The 17,035-nt window shown below is 43.0% G+C and overlaps 1 long non-coding RNA gene across 2 annotated transcripts in view; it reads right to left on the bottom strand.

The window, feature by feature from the left end:
• Positions 1 to 17,035, bottom strand: part of LOC116791643 — a 90,482-nt gene that overhangs the window by 20,531 nt on the left and 52,916 nt on the right. For both annotated transcript variants that reach the window (XR_004358806.1, XR_004358805.1), the window contains exon 4: positions 407 to 731. This is a non-coding gene — a long non-coding RNA (uncharacterized LOC116791643). The remainder of the gene's footprint in view (positions 1 to 406; positions 732 to 17,035) is intronic.

The following is a 17,035-nucleotide window of genomic DNA, read 5'->3' as shown; positions in this document are numbered from 1 at the left end:
GCTAACAGTGCTCTCCTCCAACACTGAGCTGAGGCCGTGGGGACCAGGGGACGAGTAATCTGCGTGTGCGCAGAGGGGGCGGAGGGCACTCAGCCAGCTCCTGCTCTGAGCAGGGGGATGGTTCAATGTATTCTTTACCAATTTGAAGTTTTCCTTTGGGTGATATTCACAATGTGCACGGCATGCTTGGTCACCCCCAGTGAGCTGGATTTAATTTCATGAAATTATTTCTCATTTTAATTGAATGTAGCAGCGTACGATCAATAAAGGGAAGCGTTATCTTAACCGCTGATCACTAATTCATAAAGACACCAGGCTTCTCCCAATAACACTGATGGGCTGGCTTGCCTGATTGGTTTTAATGTATGCTAAAAAATGGAAATTGAACAAAGCCCTTTCTCCATACCTTGCAAAGAGCTGTTAGCTGACTTCCATTCGTATCGCTGCACCACTCCACATCCAGATCTATTTGGAGATTGTGCAGCTGTGTAAGAAGTTTCCACAGAAAGATGCAGGATAAAAGGTGTGATACAACATTGCCTAGATCCATATTAGAGCTTCATCCAGGAGTCTCTGTGTTTGATTCAGAAACCAAAGTCCGATAAGATCCAGAGACCTCAATATGAAGTTGTCATTCTAGGAGGCAGCAAATGCAGTTACAGATAACTGTGACGGAATCGAAAGGCATGGGAGGTGCAGATGCAAAGCACAGTTCACTTCTGCCAGGTCACCTAAAAAAAAATCAAATAAAGAGTGACTTTATGCCAATTTTATATCCAGTACAGCACAACATGATTAACAAAAATCTTGTAGGAAGAAATACTGTCCGCTGCTTTGAATAACCCCACAGAAATATGATAATACACCCATGCTTCACGGGGACAAAGTTCATATTTTTGAGTGAACTGCCATCACACAAATACAGTAACAACAGCAGAACTGTAGTTTCAGAAAAGCAAAACAAAGTGCTGATTACTAACTCTGCTAGATAGGGATTACCAGGCACAAGACATGGAAGACTCAGGACGCTATGAACCTGCACAGCAATATCTAAGGTAGCTTCTGACCAGCTCCTTCCACCTCCTTAGTGCAGCACCAGCGAGGCTGATGTCACATGGAGCTCAGTCCGGCCCAGAGCTCCAACAGAAAGCAAATCCCGGCAAGACTGGCACACACTGAATCTTGCATTCACAGAGATTGGATTTAAGGTGCACCATTCTCGTAGATCAGTTAAATGTATTTTCTCTCATATATCCTCCCTTAGGGGCTCTTCATCTTGTGTGTGGTTCAGAGGAAGTTTCCTGAATGTATTTGAGAAATATTGATTAGAAAGTGTTTACAAATATAGGACCAAAGCCAACTCGAAACAAAGTCAGAAGTTTTCAGTGAGCACTGGATTTAGCTTGGCAACAATAATATTTCCTATTCCTTTTTCCTCATTTAGTATAAATTTAAATTCATGGCTGTATACTGTAAATGGAAAGATTTGGAATTAAGAAGATGAAATAAAATACCATCTTTTAAATATGCAATACTGAGTTTATAGCTCTTTTCCCTCTGGCATCTTGTCAGTATAAAATAAAAAGGCTCAGGAAATCTAAATGAGAAAAGCCCCACTCCCATACTTTATCAGTGAAGAATTTCCATGGCAATACTGCTTTGAAGCTAAATGGTTTTATTTATAGATGAAGCAGTTCTCATAGTTCATCTGCATTTTCTCCAGATTACCATAACCATACATGATCAGTTGTTAAGATCTGCAGATATTATCTGTGCAGTGCCAGCAATTCACTTAAATATTCGAAATATGAAATGATAAATAAATTAAAGTGCTCACACAACTTGCCAAACTCACAACAGACTGCAGGAGAATGCAGGGATCTCCAGAGCACAGCAGGGTAATGAGCAGAATGAACTCTCATGGTCACTTTGTAGAAATATCTAATGACAATGTTGAGAGTAGTGGGAATGGGGAGCAAATGGAGGCCATGGGTGTGGGAGCACCAGAAGGAACAGCGGGAGGAAGAATATAAGGATGGCAGGTGCTGACAGCAGGTCATGATCCAACAACTCCCAGATAAGAAAAATAAAGGATACTGAAACAGAGAGTAAACCCATGAGGACATGGTGGTAGGAGGACACAGAGTAGGGGAAGAGCCAAGTCAATACCCAGATAAAAACAAGTAAATCCTAACCATGGAGAGACAGACAACAGGATCACAACTACTGTGAGCTCCTGCAGGGTACAAACCAGGCACATTCAAAACCAGCACATGCTTAACCAAGTTTCGAAGGTTACGGGATACATAACAAGGACTAGAGAGCCAGCACAGCTTGTCCTCTTCTCTGTCTCCAGGAATCCTGGCCAGGCCACATGGGAAACATGCCTTGGTGCCTGGATGCTGGCCTGCCCACTTGGACACATTCATCTTGGTGCTTATGAAAGTGTGAGTGAAGTAACATTTGTTCTTCCTCCATTTTTAATTATCACATTATTGTGACATTAGTTGCTACACCCTGCCTTGGAGAACTATAAAATGTAGCTCCAGCTTTTGCCTTCTACCTTGATGTGGGGGAAGGTGGAAAAGAAGGAAGAACCGTACACAAGAAATCACTTCCATTGAAAACAAAAGCAATAAAGATGGGGAAATCTAGAAAGAAATAAGCTTTTTGGTATTTATTTCCTGGCAGAACCACTGTCAGTTGCTCTAGCAGAGGCAGAGAACATGTCATGTTTTATTTCAGAAACCTGTGATTTAGTTCAGATATTTGAGTGTTGCTTGCAGCTTTGCAGGAAAGTTCTTTGCTCGTACTCCTAATAAATATTCACATACAGTTAATCTCCCAACGAGATAACTCTGTCACTGAAGCCCACAAATAGGCACATTTTTTTTCAAGAACATTATGCCCAAAAAACTGGAGAAGGCTCAAGGCCAAAAGGCCTCAGCCTCCACAGAGCTGGACCCCAGACTGGGCTGCCCAAGATGGGGAGAAGTGCAGCATACTCTGGCCTTGTGTCCTGGTTAGAACAGCTGGGACCGATTCATCACTGAATGGGTATAGCCCAAACTGTGTATTCTATAGCCCTCCATGCCATTTCCCAGAAACTGTTGTCAGTAGAGGCCTGCGAGGGGGGGGGGGGGGTGATGTTCCTGAGCACCCTCATATCCTTTTATGGAATGAGCACCCTCATACCCTTTTATGGAATTCCCCGCTCTGAGGGGAGGACTGAACAGTCCCACCTGAACTGGAGAGTATATAAACCTGGAGTTTCGGAACATTTGGGACCACTCGTGGGATCCAGAGGAGGACTGCAGCTCGTCGCTCTCAACTACAACTCATCGCTCTCAACCAGACTGCAGTTCACCACCACCCTCGGCCGGACTACAATTACCACTTTTGGTTGGACTGCAGCAGCTCTCCCACCAGCAGGTTTTTCCCCTCTCCCTTTGCTTTGGACTCAAGGGGGGGCCCAGGTAGCACCGCTTTGTTTGCTGGGTTGTACATTTGGGCTTTGTGGGTTAGTGCCTGTTGCTTGTCTGTGTGGTCGTACTTATTGTATTATTTTATTAAATTGTTATTCTGACTTGTAATCTCTCTTTGAGTTGACTCGGTTTCCTCTGGTGTTTAACTTTCAAACCAGAACACCTTGACTTCATGAAAGTTGGGACTTCAAACTGTACCAGCCAGAATGGACAGGAATAGATACCCCAAAAAAGGAATACCAGTAAGGACACAGCTATTCCATCCGAGGTACAAATGCAGGCAGAGGAAAGGTTGCTCCTGTTGACTTCAATCAGTGACTCTCACTCTGGTGTTACACGTCAGGAGAGGGACCTTTAACTGGGACTCACAATGGACACAACAAACACAAGCACCTTTCCTACAGCCAGCATAAGGGACTACTCAGGGTATTGACAGCTAGTCTGTTCATTGCACTTAAAAAAATGTCCAAGAACCAAGAGCTGCTTTCAGTTTTATCAAAGAGCCATCAACACATACACCTAAAGATTAAGTGAAAACCATCTACTGTAGGATTCTTGCAATCATTTAATGCACACCACAGGGCCATCCAAAAATCTCATGAAAACAACCCATACTCTTTAGCTCCAGTAACCATATTACTGGAAATAGATTTTGCACAATCCTCCTTCAAACAGCCATTTAAACCCAGGCTTAAAGGGGATTATGCTGTTTGCTGATTTAAGCTGAAAGGGAAGCTGGTTCCAGTCATCTGGGGGCTCCAGAGGCAAAAGCTCATCTGCCAAATTCCCTCTTTATCCGAGTACAATGTACAGCATCTAAATTGTGATGATAATCTTGAAGCAAAATGACTTTGCTTTCAAAGATAATGTTTAAGCCAGTTTCTGAAGCTTTTCTGGCTTTTCAAGGGATTGTTTCAACTTTAGTCTAACGGTGATATATGTTGTCTGATCTGCTTGATCTGTGAAAGGTGATTTACTTCAGTATCAGTAAAGATAACCCTTCTGGAAATCCTCATCTTGTACCCAAAACACAGAGGGCAGTCAGCTTTCTTACAGGTACAAGCTGCAGAGAAAGGAAACATTGAAAGCACAATCAAATAACGGGTTGTCATGGGACATAAATCCAGCGTTTCTCTCCAGTTCTGCTGCCCACTCACATTTCCCTGGTCACATGTAGCATCCCCACTTGCAAAGAAGTGGGCTGGGCCCAGCCATGGCTGATCCCCTGGGATGGACCCCACCTGCAGTGCTGCATCCAGCTCTGGGGTCCTCAGCACAGGAAGGACATGGACCTGTTGGAGCGAGTCCAGAGGAGGCCACCAAGATGATCAGAGGGATGGAGCACTTCTCCTGTGAGGAAACACTGAGAGAACTGGGATTGTTCAGCTTGGTGAAGAGAAGGCTCTGGGGCGACCTAATTGCAGCCTTCCCGGACCTGAAGGGGGCCTACAAGAAACAGGGAGAGGAACTGTTTACAAGGGAATGTAGTGACAGGACAAGGGGGAATGGCTTCAAATTGAAAGAGAGCATGTTTAGGTTAGATATGAGGAAAAAATTCTTTAGAGGGTAGTGAAGCACTGGCACAGGTTTCCCAGAGAAGCTGTGGCTGCCCCATCCCTGGAAGTGCTCAAGGCCAGGTTGGACAGGGCTTGGTCTAGAGGAAGGTGTCCCTGCCCATGGAAGGGGGAGAAATGAGATGATCTTAAAGGTCCCTTCCCATTCTGTGATTCTCTGATTTTGGCACTTATTCAGCCCTTGTGGTTCAGTTGCTGCCATTTGCTCCAGAAAAGCTGAGCAAACAGCCATGTTCCCACATAGCAGCAGTGGCCAAGGCACCTGGAGCTGTCCTAGTCGTCTCTCTACAAGCACCAGCCCAATGGCACAGGCCACAGAACTTGCTTTCTGCATCACATACTATTTATTAGGGAGGGCAAACCTTTTGTCTCCAGGCAAATTAAGGTACACACTGTGGAGTATGGCAGAGTCCAGGCCTCATGCAGGTTCTCCTCTTGTTATTGTCACAGGAAGGAAATGTGACAAATCCCATCTTGATCTCCAGGGCTGATGGACACCAAGTGCTGTTCAGACAGATGAACGTAGGAACTACAGCCTATGTTGTCCCTCACACCATTTCTTTGCAAATTCCTCTGTTATTTTTGCTATTTTGTACAGTGAAAATGAAAAAGCAAAGGAGGGATCATGTGGTGAATATGAACATGCTCACTGCTCCCAGTATTTCCCATACCATATACTGCTCAGACACTGCCTTACCAATTGGGGCCTCCAGTGACACACATCATTTTTCTTCCTGTTATCACAGTTGGGATACTCTCCTTTCCAGACTCTAATCTTTATTTTCCACGATTATTAACACTTGATGAAAAGGCAACAAGAATGTATAATACACTACAATGAGAATTTAAAAGGCAATGCAGCGGAAAACCGTTAATGGTTAAATGCATCATTATGTCCAGCAATATTACACAATTAACAAATTTAATCACTTACACTCTAACACTGCAAACTTCCATTAAATGTGTAATTTCATATATGAAATAATTATTCATTTATCAATAGGATATGACTCTACTTCGGTACAAAAGTAAAAAATACAATTAGATTCAGCAGGGCAGAACGAATTTCTGGTGGTAAGATGGGCTGGGGCTGTGTGTGCAGCATTTCTGTGAGGCCTCACAGTCAAACTCATAATTCTCACAGGACAATGCCTCTAAATATCTCAGGTCATTAGCAAAATTACATAGCTAATGAAGGGCAAATTAATGGAGCTCTGGAACATTTTATAAGCCTGTAAGAACAGCTACTTGTTATACATCGCCAAGAAATAATTGCAGCAGAGTCAATCTCATGAACTCATTAAGTTTGAACAATACAAACTAGGCAAGCTATTCCCCAAGGAGAATCTCCTCTGACTGTGTGGTTGATTTGTCCCCAGGCTCTGAAGGTGATACTAAGGGGGGCTAGGAAGATGAGACCTCAGGTGTGCAATATAGGCCAGCTTTGGGTGACAGTCCCCACCATCCAGGGCAGGGAACTGGAGAAACCCAAGCTGCCTGTATTAGGGCAAACCACACCTGGAGCATGTCAAGGGACTGCACACAAATACTAAATGAGTTCTCAAGAAATCCATCATATTCCTACTGAGAACGTGCAGGAGAAATTAGGGGGGGATGACACTGAGGCAGGAGAAAGAACCAGAGACACTTGTGAGGCTTTGCCATATTCCCCCCCCAGGGCAGTGCTGGCAGGGCTGTGCCAGCACAGTCCATGGCACACAGACCATCCTGCAGGAAACCCCGATGTGGGGCACTTAAACAGGCCTCTGAGAGCAGGCAAGCCTGAGTCCCAGGCATTCCGAACCAGCACCGCATGTGCCAGCAACAAGGAACTTCGGGAGAAGGAGTAGCACACCCTGAAACAAATTAGGATGAGTTTTTGTACCACTAGGAGCTGAGAGCTGCTGCTCTCAGTTGGTCCCAAAATGAGTGTTTTCAGTATCACAGCACAGAGCAAGACACAAGCTGAAAGGGCAAAGATGCTGAAGACAGAAATTCCATGTAAAGGTTTTCACAAGTCATGTAGTTTTGCTGGACCTTCCACACCACCACCCCCAGCCTGTTCCACTACAGCTGTTTCTAGAGGGGCTCAGATTTCCACACAGTTCTCACTGGGGTGGGGACAATCACCACTGAAGTGAGAATTTTCATGATTTCAAACTCACTTAAGCACCTAAAAAAGCAGACCATCATCTGACACACTCCACTGTAAGCACATCGCAGGGAATTGTAAAAGCAGAGTTCAACATCCTGCTGCGCTGTTTCGAACCCAAAATCTTGAAAGATGACCCATAAAACCTGATCCAGTAATATCCATCTAAAATGTGTTTGAACTAGAAGTGTACTGCAGAATAAGTATAATTGCCAAATTCAAACTTTGCATAACATTAGGCTTTGTCATTACCCCAACATCCAAGCTCCCCATCATTGCTATTACCACAAACATCTGCTCAAGGCAGCCTCACTAGCATAAAGCAAAACACCTTTGAAGTATTTTCTGCAAGTGTTTTCACATGTGGCCCCTACAAATGTATTTTTCCCTGTATGTATCAAACCTCTTGGTTCTTTCTTAAAAACATACAAGTAGTAGTAGTTTTTTCTATTTCAAAAAACCAAACCCAGTAGTTCCCAAGAGTGACAACACAGTCTGGCAAACAAATATCACTCTTAGGGATACTTGGTGTTTTGCTTTGGGAAGAAATACAGACTGTCAGTACAAACCACTCAAGTGATCACTAAAGCTGATCCAAATTGCCCCTAGCTTTGAGACGTAGCAATATTTCTAGGGGGTAAAAAAAAGAAAAAAAATAAATTAAATTATACCATTCAATCTAGCAGGAGGTTGGAACAAACTTATGGCTTGCAGAGCCTCCTCAAGTCCCAAACCCAATACTTATGGATTCTGGAGAAAGCACACTTCATGTTCACTGCCCTCTGATACTCTGGTGACACTGCAGTAGGCTGGCAGGTGGTCAATAAAGTCGAAAAAAATAACTAGGTGAAATGACAAAAGTCTTAAATCTGCAGGAAAACCAAGAGTTTTTCCCAGGGCAAGTGTATAATGTAGCATGTATGCTAGACACAGCACTGCCCAACTAGACTAGAAGTAAAGGTTTCAGAGGCCCTATGGAATCCACTGAAGAAAATATAAGAAATTTCAACTGGAAGACAAATCTTTTGATTTCTCCATATAGCTACTGATTCACTATAACTATTACAATCCCAGGTCTGTAGCTTAATAGCCCTCTTATAAAAATTAACACCACAACAGTGACTATATTCCACAGCCCACATCAATGGTAGCTCTCCAGAGCTACCACCTTCAACAGCTCCCTGGGCAACAAGTTTCATAGGCTAATTCAACACTGTGTTGTCTTTACTAATTTCATTAAAGCTCCTCATTGATTTCATACCAAAACTGCCCCCTCCTGCTCTCAGCACTCCCAAATCTCGTGCAGTTTTTAAACCTTAGACATTGCATAATTTCATCTTAACCACCTAATGAACTGTAAAGGACTCCTATATAAAACAGCCCTTTGTGCATAAGGAAAGACTCCATAGGACCATAAAAAAGGAACCATGGAAAATAATGATTCATTTCTCAGCTTCCAGGAACACTGTTGGTTTCACTGCTGTCCACAGTGGAGTCATAGATGCTGCTTTGCTGAATTCCTGACTGACTGCAGTCAAATATATCACACTGGGCAAAGGTGAACTCCGGCAACATCACTGGATGCCTTTGCCTGGCGCCCCATCATTTCCCACTGCAACGTGCTGGGGTTTCTGCCAGCCCATTCCCAGCACTTTATTAGCTGCAATGGAAAACAATGCTCTTCATATCCTATGACAAAGGGTTACAGAGAATGAGCAAACAATTTTCTTGCTGGGCCAGTACCAGCACATCTCAATTCAGTTCAGACTCGTAACACCTATAACAGAATTGAGAGTGCAAGATCTGCTACTCATACAGCGTGGTGAGAAGGTCAATGTCTGGTGAGTAGGTTTTATCCTCTCTAAAACATATATCAGCTTTGGAATTCCTAGGCCATTTCTCTTGGTTCCACTGTGCTGACTGCTCCCAGGAATACAGAACACAACAGATGATGTTGGCCATGGGTTAGGTCCACGAGCCATCCCCAAGGTTTGCAGTACCATCTATTGCATAGAGCACCCTGCCACCTTAGAGGATAACTTGGTGAATGGAAGCATTACATGGGGTTCAGTTTAGGCTCAGTCCTTGCATGTTGGAGAGTTGTCCAAATTCTTGGAGCAACCAGAGTCTAAGGGACCACTCTAATGATTAACCTGAACCAGGTTCTTTAAAAGGCCTATACATTTTTGTCTATTCCCTTTTATCCTGCATTCTAGTAATCTTTTCAGTGCAAGGACTGTCTCCTATCACATGTTCTCTGACAGAAGTAATTCATATAGCACAACTTCAAGTATCGGTCCTGAAGAAAAAGGTTCAGCCTGGTCTCTGTACACAAGATGAAGAGCAGCAGCTACTCCAGGGGCAATTTGATTTTGACCAGGCAATGGCTACTTTATCTCTGTCTCCACACATCACATTTCTTCAAAGGAAGAGTCAGATTTTCAGTGAGACTTAATTACAAATTGAAATTTGCTTTTTTATTAATACAGACAGTGCAAGATTAAGTTAAATTAGCTGTTTTGTTGAACACTTGTGCTATCCAATTAAATTTTTTTTAGAAATATATTATGAGAAGATCACAATCAAAGCTGAATTAATTTCAAAGATGAATCCACTTTTTATGCATCGAGTATTAATCTATTAGTAGTTCCTGTGAAATCAATTGGGCTTCTTGTAAGGTATAATACTCTGCAGAGGAGGGGAAAGTATAACTGGATCCTTTGAAACTCACTACATATTTGTGAAGAGTATTTGATGCTGCTATACAATTATGCTAAATTATTTACACAATTACTAAGAGATTTTTTTATCCCCATCCACAGGATATTGAAGAACCTTCCAATCTGTCCAAATGTAAATATAAGAACCAGCCTCATCAATAAAAACCCAAACCAACCACTGATTGTGCACAATGTTTGGCACACACTGACACCTCAGCAGTGTTCCCTTTAGCCAGAGTGCAGCACCTACTGCAAACACAACTGGCAAACTCAAATTAATGTCACTGCACAAACACTGCAGTAAAACTCTCCCAAAGCTGGCTGGACTGTGGGTGTAAAAAACAGCTCCTGAATGCTCCTAGAGCACCTTGGCTGGAATTGCTCTGAGGTCTCTGCTTCAGTACAGCTTCTCTGACCACTGTCCATCCCAATGTGCCTTAAAAAGTTAACAACTTCTGTATTTTGTCTGTTATTTTCAATCCCTGAGGCTGGCATCCCTAAAAAGAAGACATAATGAGTGGAGCAGAATCCTAACCCAATATGAATCCAAAGAAGTGAATTCAGATAAGCTGAGAACACAGCTGGGAAGCACAAACCTCCTTCCTGGCGGAGGCTGCGTTCCCTTTGCAGAAGAACTCCAGTAACAGAAATGCTGATGGCAGAAAGAAGCAGCTGCTACATTTCTAAACCTGTAAAGCTCCAGCACATGAGCAGATGCAACTGCCCTCCAAAACCAGGCCTACATGATCATCATGAAAGCTCTGGTCCAACACAATGAAACTTCAATATGGTGATTTTCAAAAACCCATCCAGCACTCACAGCAGCTTTCTGTAAAGAACGGCTGGGAAAAACACAAACTTCAGGAAACTGCCACAAATAGCTAAAAAAAGAACAAAAGAATACTAATGAACTGCAGTGACTCAGATCCCTGAGAGGTTTATTTCTGGACTGCCAGTAAAACTGGACAATCCTGATTATGGGAAGAATATACCCATACACACACACCTCTGGAGCAGAAGCTCCTCTGGCCTGAGCACAGCAGTTGTATGAAGCTGCATTCATAGGCCCAGGCTTCCTCCTCTCTCCTTGCCATCCCTTCACATGAAGAACATCCTCCAGACAGGAGAACCAAGCTCTCCGAGATAAAAACCAAACAAACCAACCCACATCCAGTTTTAAGGCCCGAAGTCATGTAAGAAGCCTAAATCCAGATCCCTAAGGCAAACTCTAGTTCCAGGGACTGTTTCCCTGGTTTGAAACACTGACTGGATGGTGGCTTCTGTACGTCTGCACAGCACACTCATTCCACGGACTCTGATCTGAACACTCAAACCCCAGAAAAGCAACTGGGCTTTTGATAAAAATGACATTATGAAAATATAGACAATGGACTTGTTTCTCAGAAACTGAGACATAAGAGACTGTTTCTTCCAGCCCTGCTACAAACTTCCCATCTGACACGGGGTGTCTTGTACTGTGTGATACTTCCTATTTTCAAAATGTTTATCTTTAGTCTCTAAAACTCATCAAGGTTCCAAGGCAGGATATGATCTAAAATCTGTCTGTCCACATGACTCTTCCTCCTTGTGCCCCAGGTAACCAGGTAACCACGAGCTTGGAATCCGTTTTACCACATCTTTATTCCCACTGGCAGTGCTCTGACTTGAGATAAGTAGTCATAATGTGCTCTTCTGATGTACAGGCTGTTCTGAATGGTCAGCACAATGCTATGCTGATATACAGCTTTTCGAGCACTAGGCATCGAAATGCTGGTTCAGGAAATCTGAGCACGAGTTCAGTTTTAGAAAGCAACTCTAAAAAGAGTGCCTCCTTACACAACGTGTCTGTCAAGAGTTCCAGAGTTATTTTTTTGACAAGGATAAATTGAGGGGCCTATCTTCTGCTCCTGTCAGTGCTGTGAAAAGCTCTAGGAGAGAGTCAAATGTCACCTTCTGCCAAACAGTTTGCAAATGTGTAGTTCTGTCACAGGAGATATTAAGGGAATCACCCAGGATATCACAACAACTTAGTAAGCCATCTGGGAGAAAATTTAACTCCCTGAGATGTGGCACTAGCTTCCTTCAGAGTAGCTGTGCTGTCACCATGGAATAGGTGTGGTGCTTCCACTGGGGAGCCTGCTTCTGTGGTGACACACTACCAGGTTGTAGCAGTCCCAGACACATCTTGACATGGTCCCCAGCTCGGGCTGCCTTTGCACCTCAAAAGCTGCTCTGCTTTGTACAGCAGTGATCAGACTCAGCAGCTTGTGTTTGCTGCAAAATCACTGAGCTATACAGGGACTACAGCAGCAACAAGGAGCCCCTCGAGGAGCCTTTCTTGTGGTACTGTGCAAGTCAGTCCTGTCAGAAAGGTTAGCAAGAAGTGAGAAAAACATCCACCCAAGGCACATCATTAGGTGCAGCAGACAGGATTCAGCCAAAATCTGGTGTAAAGTAGGTAAATGCACCTGCCTTGTTCCAGGCCAAGCACTGGGAATTGGTAAACTGCTTATCTGTGCTGAAGCTGCTTGTTCAACCCTGCCAGCTGCAGCTGCTTGAGAAGTGTGGACTGTGCTTTTGGGGACAGGCTGAGCAGGCACTAATGAATGGAATAAAAAGTGGTCAGGGAAATTGCCCACGTGCAAATGTCTCACTACAATCTGGATCATCTCTGCCCTGCAGCAGCCTGGTATCCCTGGCAGGCACCTGCTTCCCACTGGATCACTCCAAACACCCACCTGAGAGATGCTCAACCCACCCAACTGTTTCACTTGCAATAGTCCTGGCACTGTCACAGTACCAGCTCAGCTTTTGTGCTCTGGTCATCTAATCTACCTTGCTATCACTGAGAGAACAACCCCAAAAACCAAGTTTTTGTGCCTGAAGAAACCAACTCAAAGAATTGCTGCAAATCACTGCACCGTTTCTACCTACTTCTGAATGGGAATAAAGAGTCAGTTATGCCTCCTCAAAAATTCTTCTGTGTCTTGTATTAAAACGCAATTAAAATATTAAACGTATCCTGATCATCAATTTATAATGAAGAGAAATGTCTTCTCAGTAACAGGAGCTGCACTGCCGTGTCAGGGCCAGCACAGTCAGGCTGTTCTGTACAGCAGGGAGGGTGGCTGACTGTGGGAGAACAAGGTACAGAGTGTCACCTATGCTGGCTTACGTGGCCTTTTTGCACTATTTAACTCTGGCTGAACCAGCAAGAAATACTGGTGAATATATTTCTGAATGCAGGGACAACAGTAACTGTGTTATTTTAAACAGATTTTGTTGTGAGACTGTGGTTCTCCTAGAAATGAAACAGAAGATGTGAAAGCAATTCACCTGCCTGGGAGAGCACACCTAGCTCTGACTTTAATTCACTTCTGAATAAGGTAGCCTCTGAAAAGTCAAGTTAAACACTGCAGTAATACCAGATTTAGGCATCTGAAGGATTTGTTCATAACTATGGAATTCAGACAGTGAAAGCAAAAAGCAGTTAACTGCCTAAATAGGTAGTAAATATGCCTATTTAACACCTATTTAGTGCATGACTTTCACTGCATTACCAGGCTTTTAGTTTATTGTTGCCAGTTTGTAGCAACTTTGTCACAATAGAAAGAAAAAACAAAAAGAAAGAATTAAAAGCTACAAGAACTGGCTTAGGAAAGGGAATCTCACCGGATTGTGGTTATCAGAAAACATTTAAATGGTTTCAAGTGGGCTTTTATCCTCTTAACTTCTTACATCTTTCTGCATCCCATTGTTAATTCAGTAACTCACACTGTGAGGCTGCTGTTTACAATTACATATAATTTATTTTGCTAACACATTAAATGAAGTGTCTGAAATAAGCTTCTAAATTAGTTTCAATAGAATAGTTGTTATATTATCATTAAATTTCAACATATTCCATGCAGAAAATTTGCTTCTATTTTGACTATTATCCCTAAGATAATTTGCAAAAGATACAGAGGTGTGACTTGATTAAATGCATTCAAATAGCTAAGATGTTTCTGCACTTAATTTCATTAAAGAAAATAGCTGTTAGATATTAATCAGCATATCTACTACATGCCATTGTTTGACTCAAAGATCATCCTTTATCTAAATGCATTTGCTTTTGGCAGCAAAGCACAAATCCAACAGAACAACTTAAATTCCAAGCATAGCACAGATGAACTACAATACTGTCCTTCAAGCTGTAAGTTTGCAACATCCAGCATCTATATAAAAGACTGTAAAAAAACCCCAAACTATTATAGTTTTAATAATAGTCAAAAGAGTTTCAGAACTTATGTATTAGAAAACTTATTTTCACAGACCCTAATGAAGTCATTCTGGCAGCATCTTTATCTTGGTGCCCAGTAATTTTCAAGAGTGGTTAAGACCCAGCAAAAAGTTAGTGTTCAAAATTTCCATCAGCATCTGCGTGAGAAGGGACCCAGACTGTCTCCTTGCTTAAGACCATAACGTCACAAACCACATCAAACCTGACTCACAGTGACTGACAGTGCTGCCAACTCCAACCCACAGTGTATTATAAAGTAATCACCTCCATAGTAATTAATATGGCAGGAGAAGTGGTGAGGCAGAGAGCAAACCCCTCCACATGGGAAGGACAGTAGGTCTGCTGCCTGGAATTAACCATCCAGTGCAATAATGCCCACAGTTCACCAAAGAATCAGGCTGAGCTGCTATTTTCACAGATAATTACACAGCAATAAGAAAATCACACTGATTAGATCTCTACACCATTTTCGAGACAATAATATTCAGATTTGCTTAATACCAACTGTGCTATTTAATTGTCAGGGAGCATCATTTTCTGCAACTAAATTGCAACCACCACAAGGCATCCACGGCATCCAACAACCTGGCAGCACCTTCTGCTGCTCCCTGACGGAGGAAACGGGGCCAGGTTACTCACACCATCTGCTGCAGAGGGGAGCTGGGCACTCGGGGCCATTGGGTGAAGGCCCCCTTAGACAGGAGATGTGCAGTTCAGGGGGAAGTAAATAAATTTTAAAACCAATCAGAATGAGAATACAAGTCCGGGGAAATCTTCGCTCCAAATCCGAGATCTTTCTATCCCACAGAACAAACGCTGACTTTTATTAACAAAGAGTTACTTTTGGGTACTTGTGCTCATTTTTACTCTGTCAGGGATTGCCAACACTGAGAAACCAGCTTTGACTAGAGCTGACTGGGAAACCAGAAGTGTTACTGGTTTCACATCAGATGACAACCAAAGCAGTAAGAAGCCCAGGAAAGCAAAGAGTCTGAAGACTTTGATTCTAAGTCACCCTGGAACCTAGGTTTGCACTGTCATACACAGGACACCACAGTTACTGTTCCCATCCCTCCTGTTATCCCCTTCCCTTCTGCTGACACACCTTGCTGGGAAGGTCAGCCCAGCACTAACTGGGCTTTCACTGATGTCAGGGGCAAAGCTATTTTCCATGGCAACATGGAAGTCATCCCTCAGCATCTGCAGCAGCACTAAAATGTTACTATTTCCTTATAGGGCTTGACCCTCTATACAATTCTACATCAAAAAGTAAATTCAGTCAGAGCCACTTACAGCACAGCTGGTGCTCATAAAAGGTCCCTCTCCTACAGGCAGACTTTGGGACAGTGGAGACAGTTGGAGCTGTGCTTGCCCATGAACTGAACAGGACCATTTCCAGCAGCATCATCTCCTCATGCCCATGCAGTCTCTCTCAAGCCCTTCTAATAGGAATAAGACAACAGGCATTTTAATTTGGGCCTAAAGAAACTTGGCTCCTGGCTTCATTTACAGTCTTTGTTAAATATACAAATAGCACTTATAACGTAACTTACTTGCTTGCCTGCCTTCCATGCCAACTCTCAGCGTAGAATTAATGTTTTGATGGAATAATAAACCTCTCAAAATCTGAGCTGATAATGGACAGTCACGTTAGATGCTTAAATTATAGCAGCATGAACAGCCTTGCAATAATCAACCCCACAACTGCCAAAATGTTTTCATTGTTCATTAACTGGAACCTTTTTTGCATTGCTAATCCTACTGAGCTGCCATTCTCATTACCATTCCAAGCACTATCTGTAGCACATCTCTGGATTTCTCTTCCACCCAAACATACAATGTTATTCAACTGGCAGACTGTTAATGTATTAAAAGCACAGAAATGGCTGCTTTAGAGCAACTGCAATAAATCCACAGTGCAAGCACCTTGAGGGGAAAGTTCAGTTTAGTCTTAAAGAACTTTCGCTTAAGTAGAAAAACAGAAGATCTTTTACTGAAGAGAGCACAATACTAGGAGTTTAAGTTCCAAATCCAAAATCCATCAAAGTTATTGGGAATCTTTCCACTTATTTCTGTGTACACTGAACTGTTTTAACTCCCTCCCTTCCTCTTCTGCTCCCCCCCCAAGCATGAATAAGTGAATCCACTGCAGACAGTGAATTTTCTTGCAGGGAGCACACATGAGGTCTGTGTAGGGAAGGCTCTGTATTTAATGTCCTGAGTTACCAAGGCCATTTCCTCTACTCTCACTCCACAGTGGCAGAGGTCAAAGAGTTCAAAGCCTCCAGCAATCCTCCTCAGTCCATAAGCCAGGTCCTTTCTTCACTAAATTTATCAAAATTTTGCACAAAATTTACCCCAGACTCTGAAAAGCTGTACTTCATCCCTCCATCTGCACCTTGTTTGCAAGCAAAAAGGAACAGCCCAGAGCCACTGGTTTACACAGCATCCATTTTCTGGGGAGGAAAACATGCAGAAAGCATCTGCTACAGCAACAGAACCCAGTTCTGGATGTCAGCAGCTCATCCATTAAAGGAGAGCAGGAAAGAGAGACTGTCACTTCACACTCAGTCGAGTAAATAAAAAAGAGTCAGTAACTTGTTAGTGGTGGGCAGTTCAGTCACAGAACCATGAGAGAGGTTTTTTGGAAAGAAAAGCCAGATATGAAGCTTGGCTCATTTTCCATGTGAGTGACCCTCCTGTTTTCAAGTCTAACAGCCCCAAAACAAGGAGGTTAACAAACTCTTAGTCATTATCTTCAAGCAATTTCAGCCTTGAACCACTGATTTGTTCCAGAGAGACAGTTGTTTCCTTCAGCTGAA

The sequence above is a fragment of the Chiroxiphia lanceolata genome, chromosome 10, assembly GCF_009829145.1.
Source record: "Chiroxiphia lanceolata isolate bChiLan1 chromosome 10, bChiLan1.pri, whole genome shotgun sequence".
NCBI classification, from domain to species: domain Eukaryota; kingdom Metazoa; phylum Chordata; class Aves; order Passeriformes; family Pipridae; genus Chiroxiphia; species Chiroxiphia lanceolata.
Note: the sequence above shows the minus strand (reverse complement) of the source record. Positions and strands in the feature narration are given on the sequence as shown.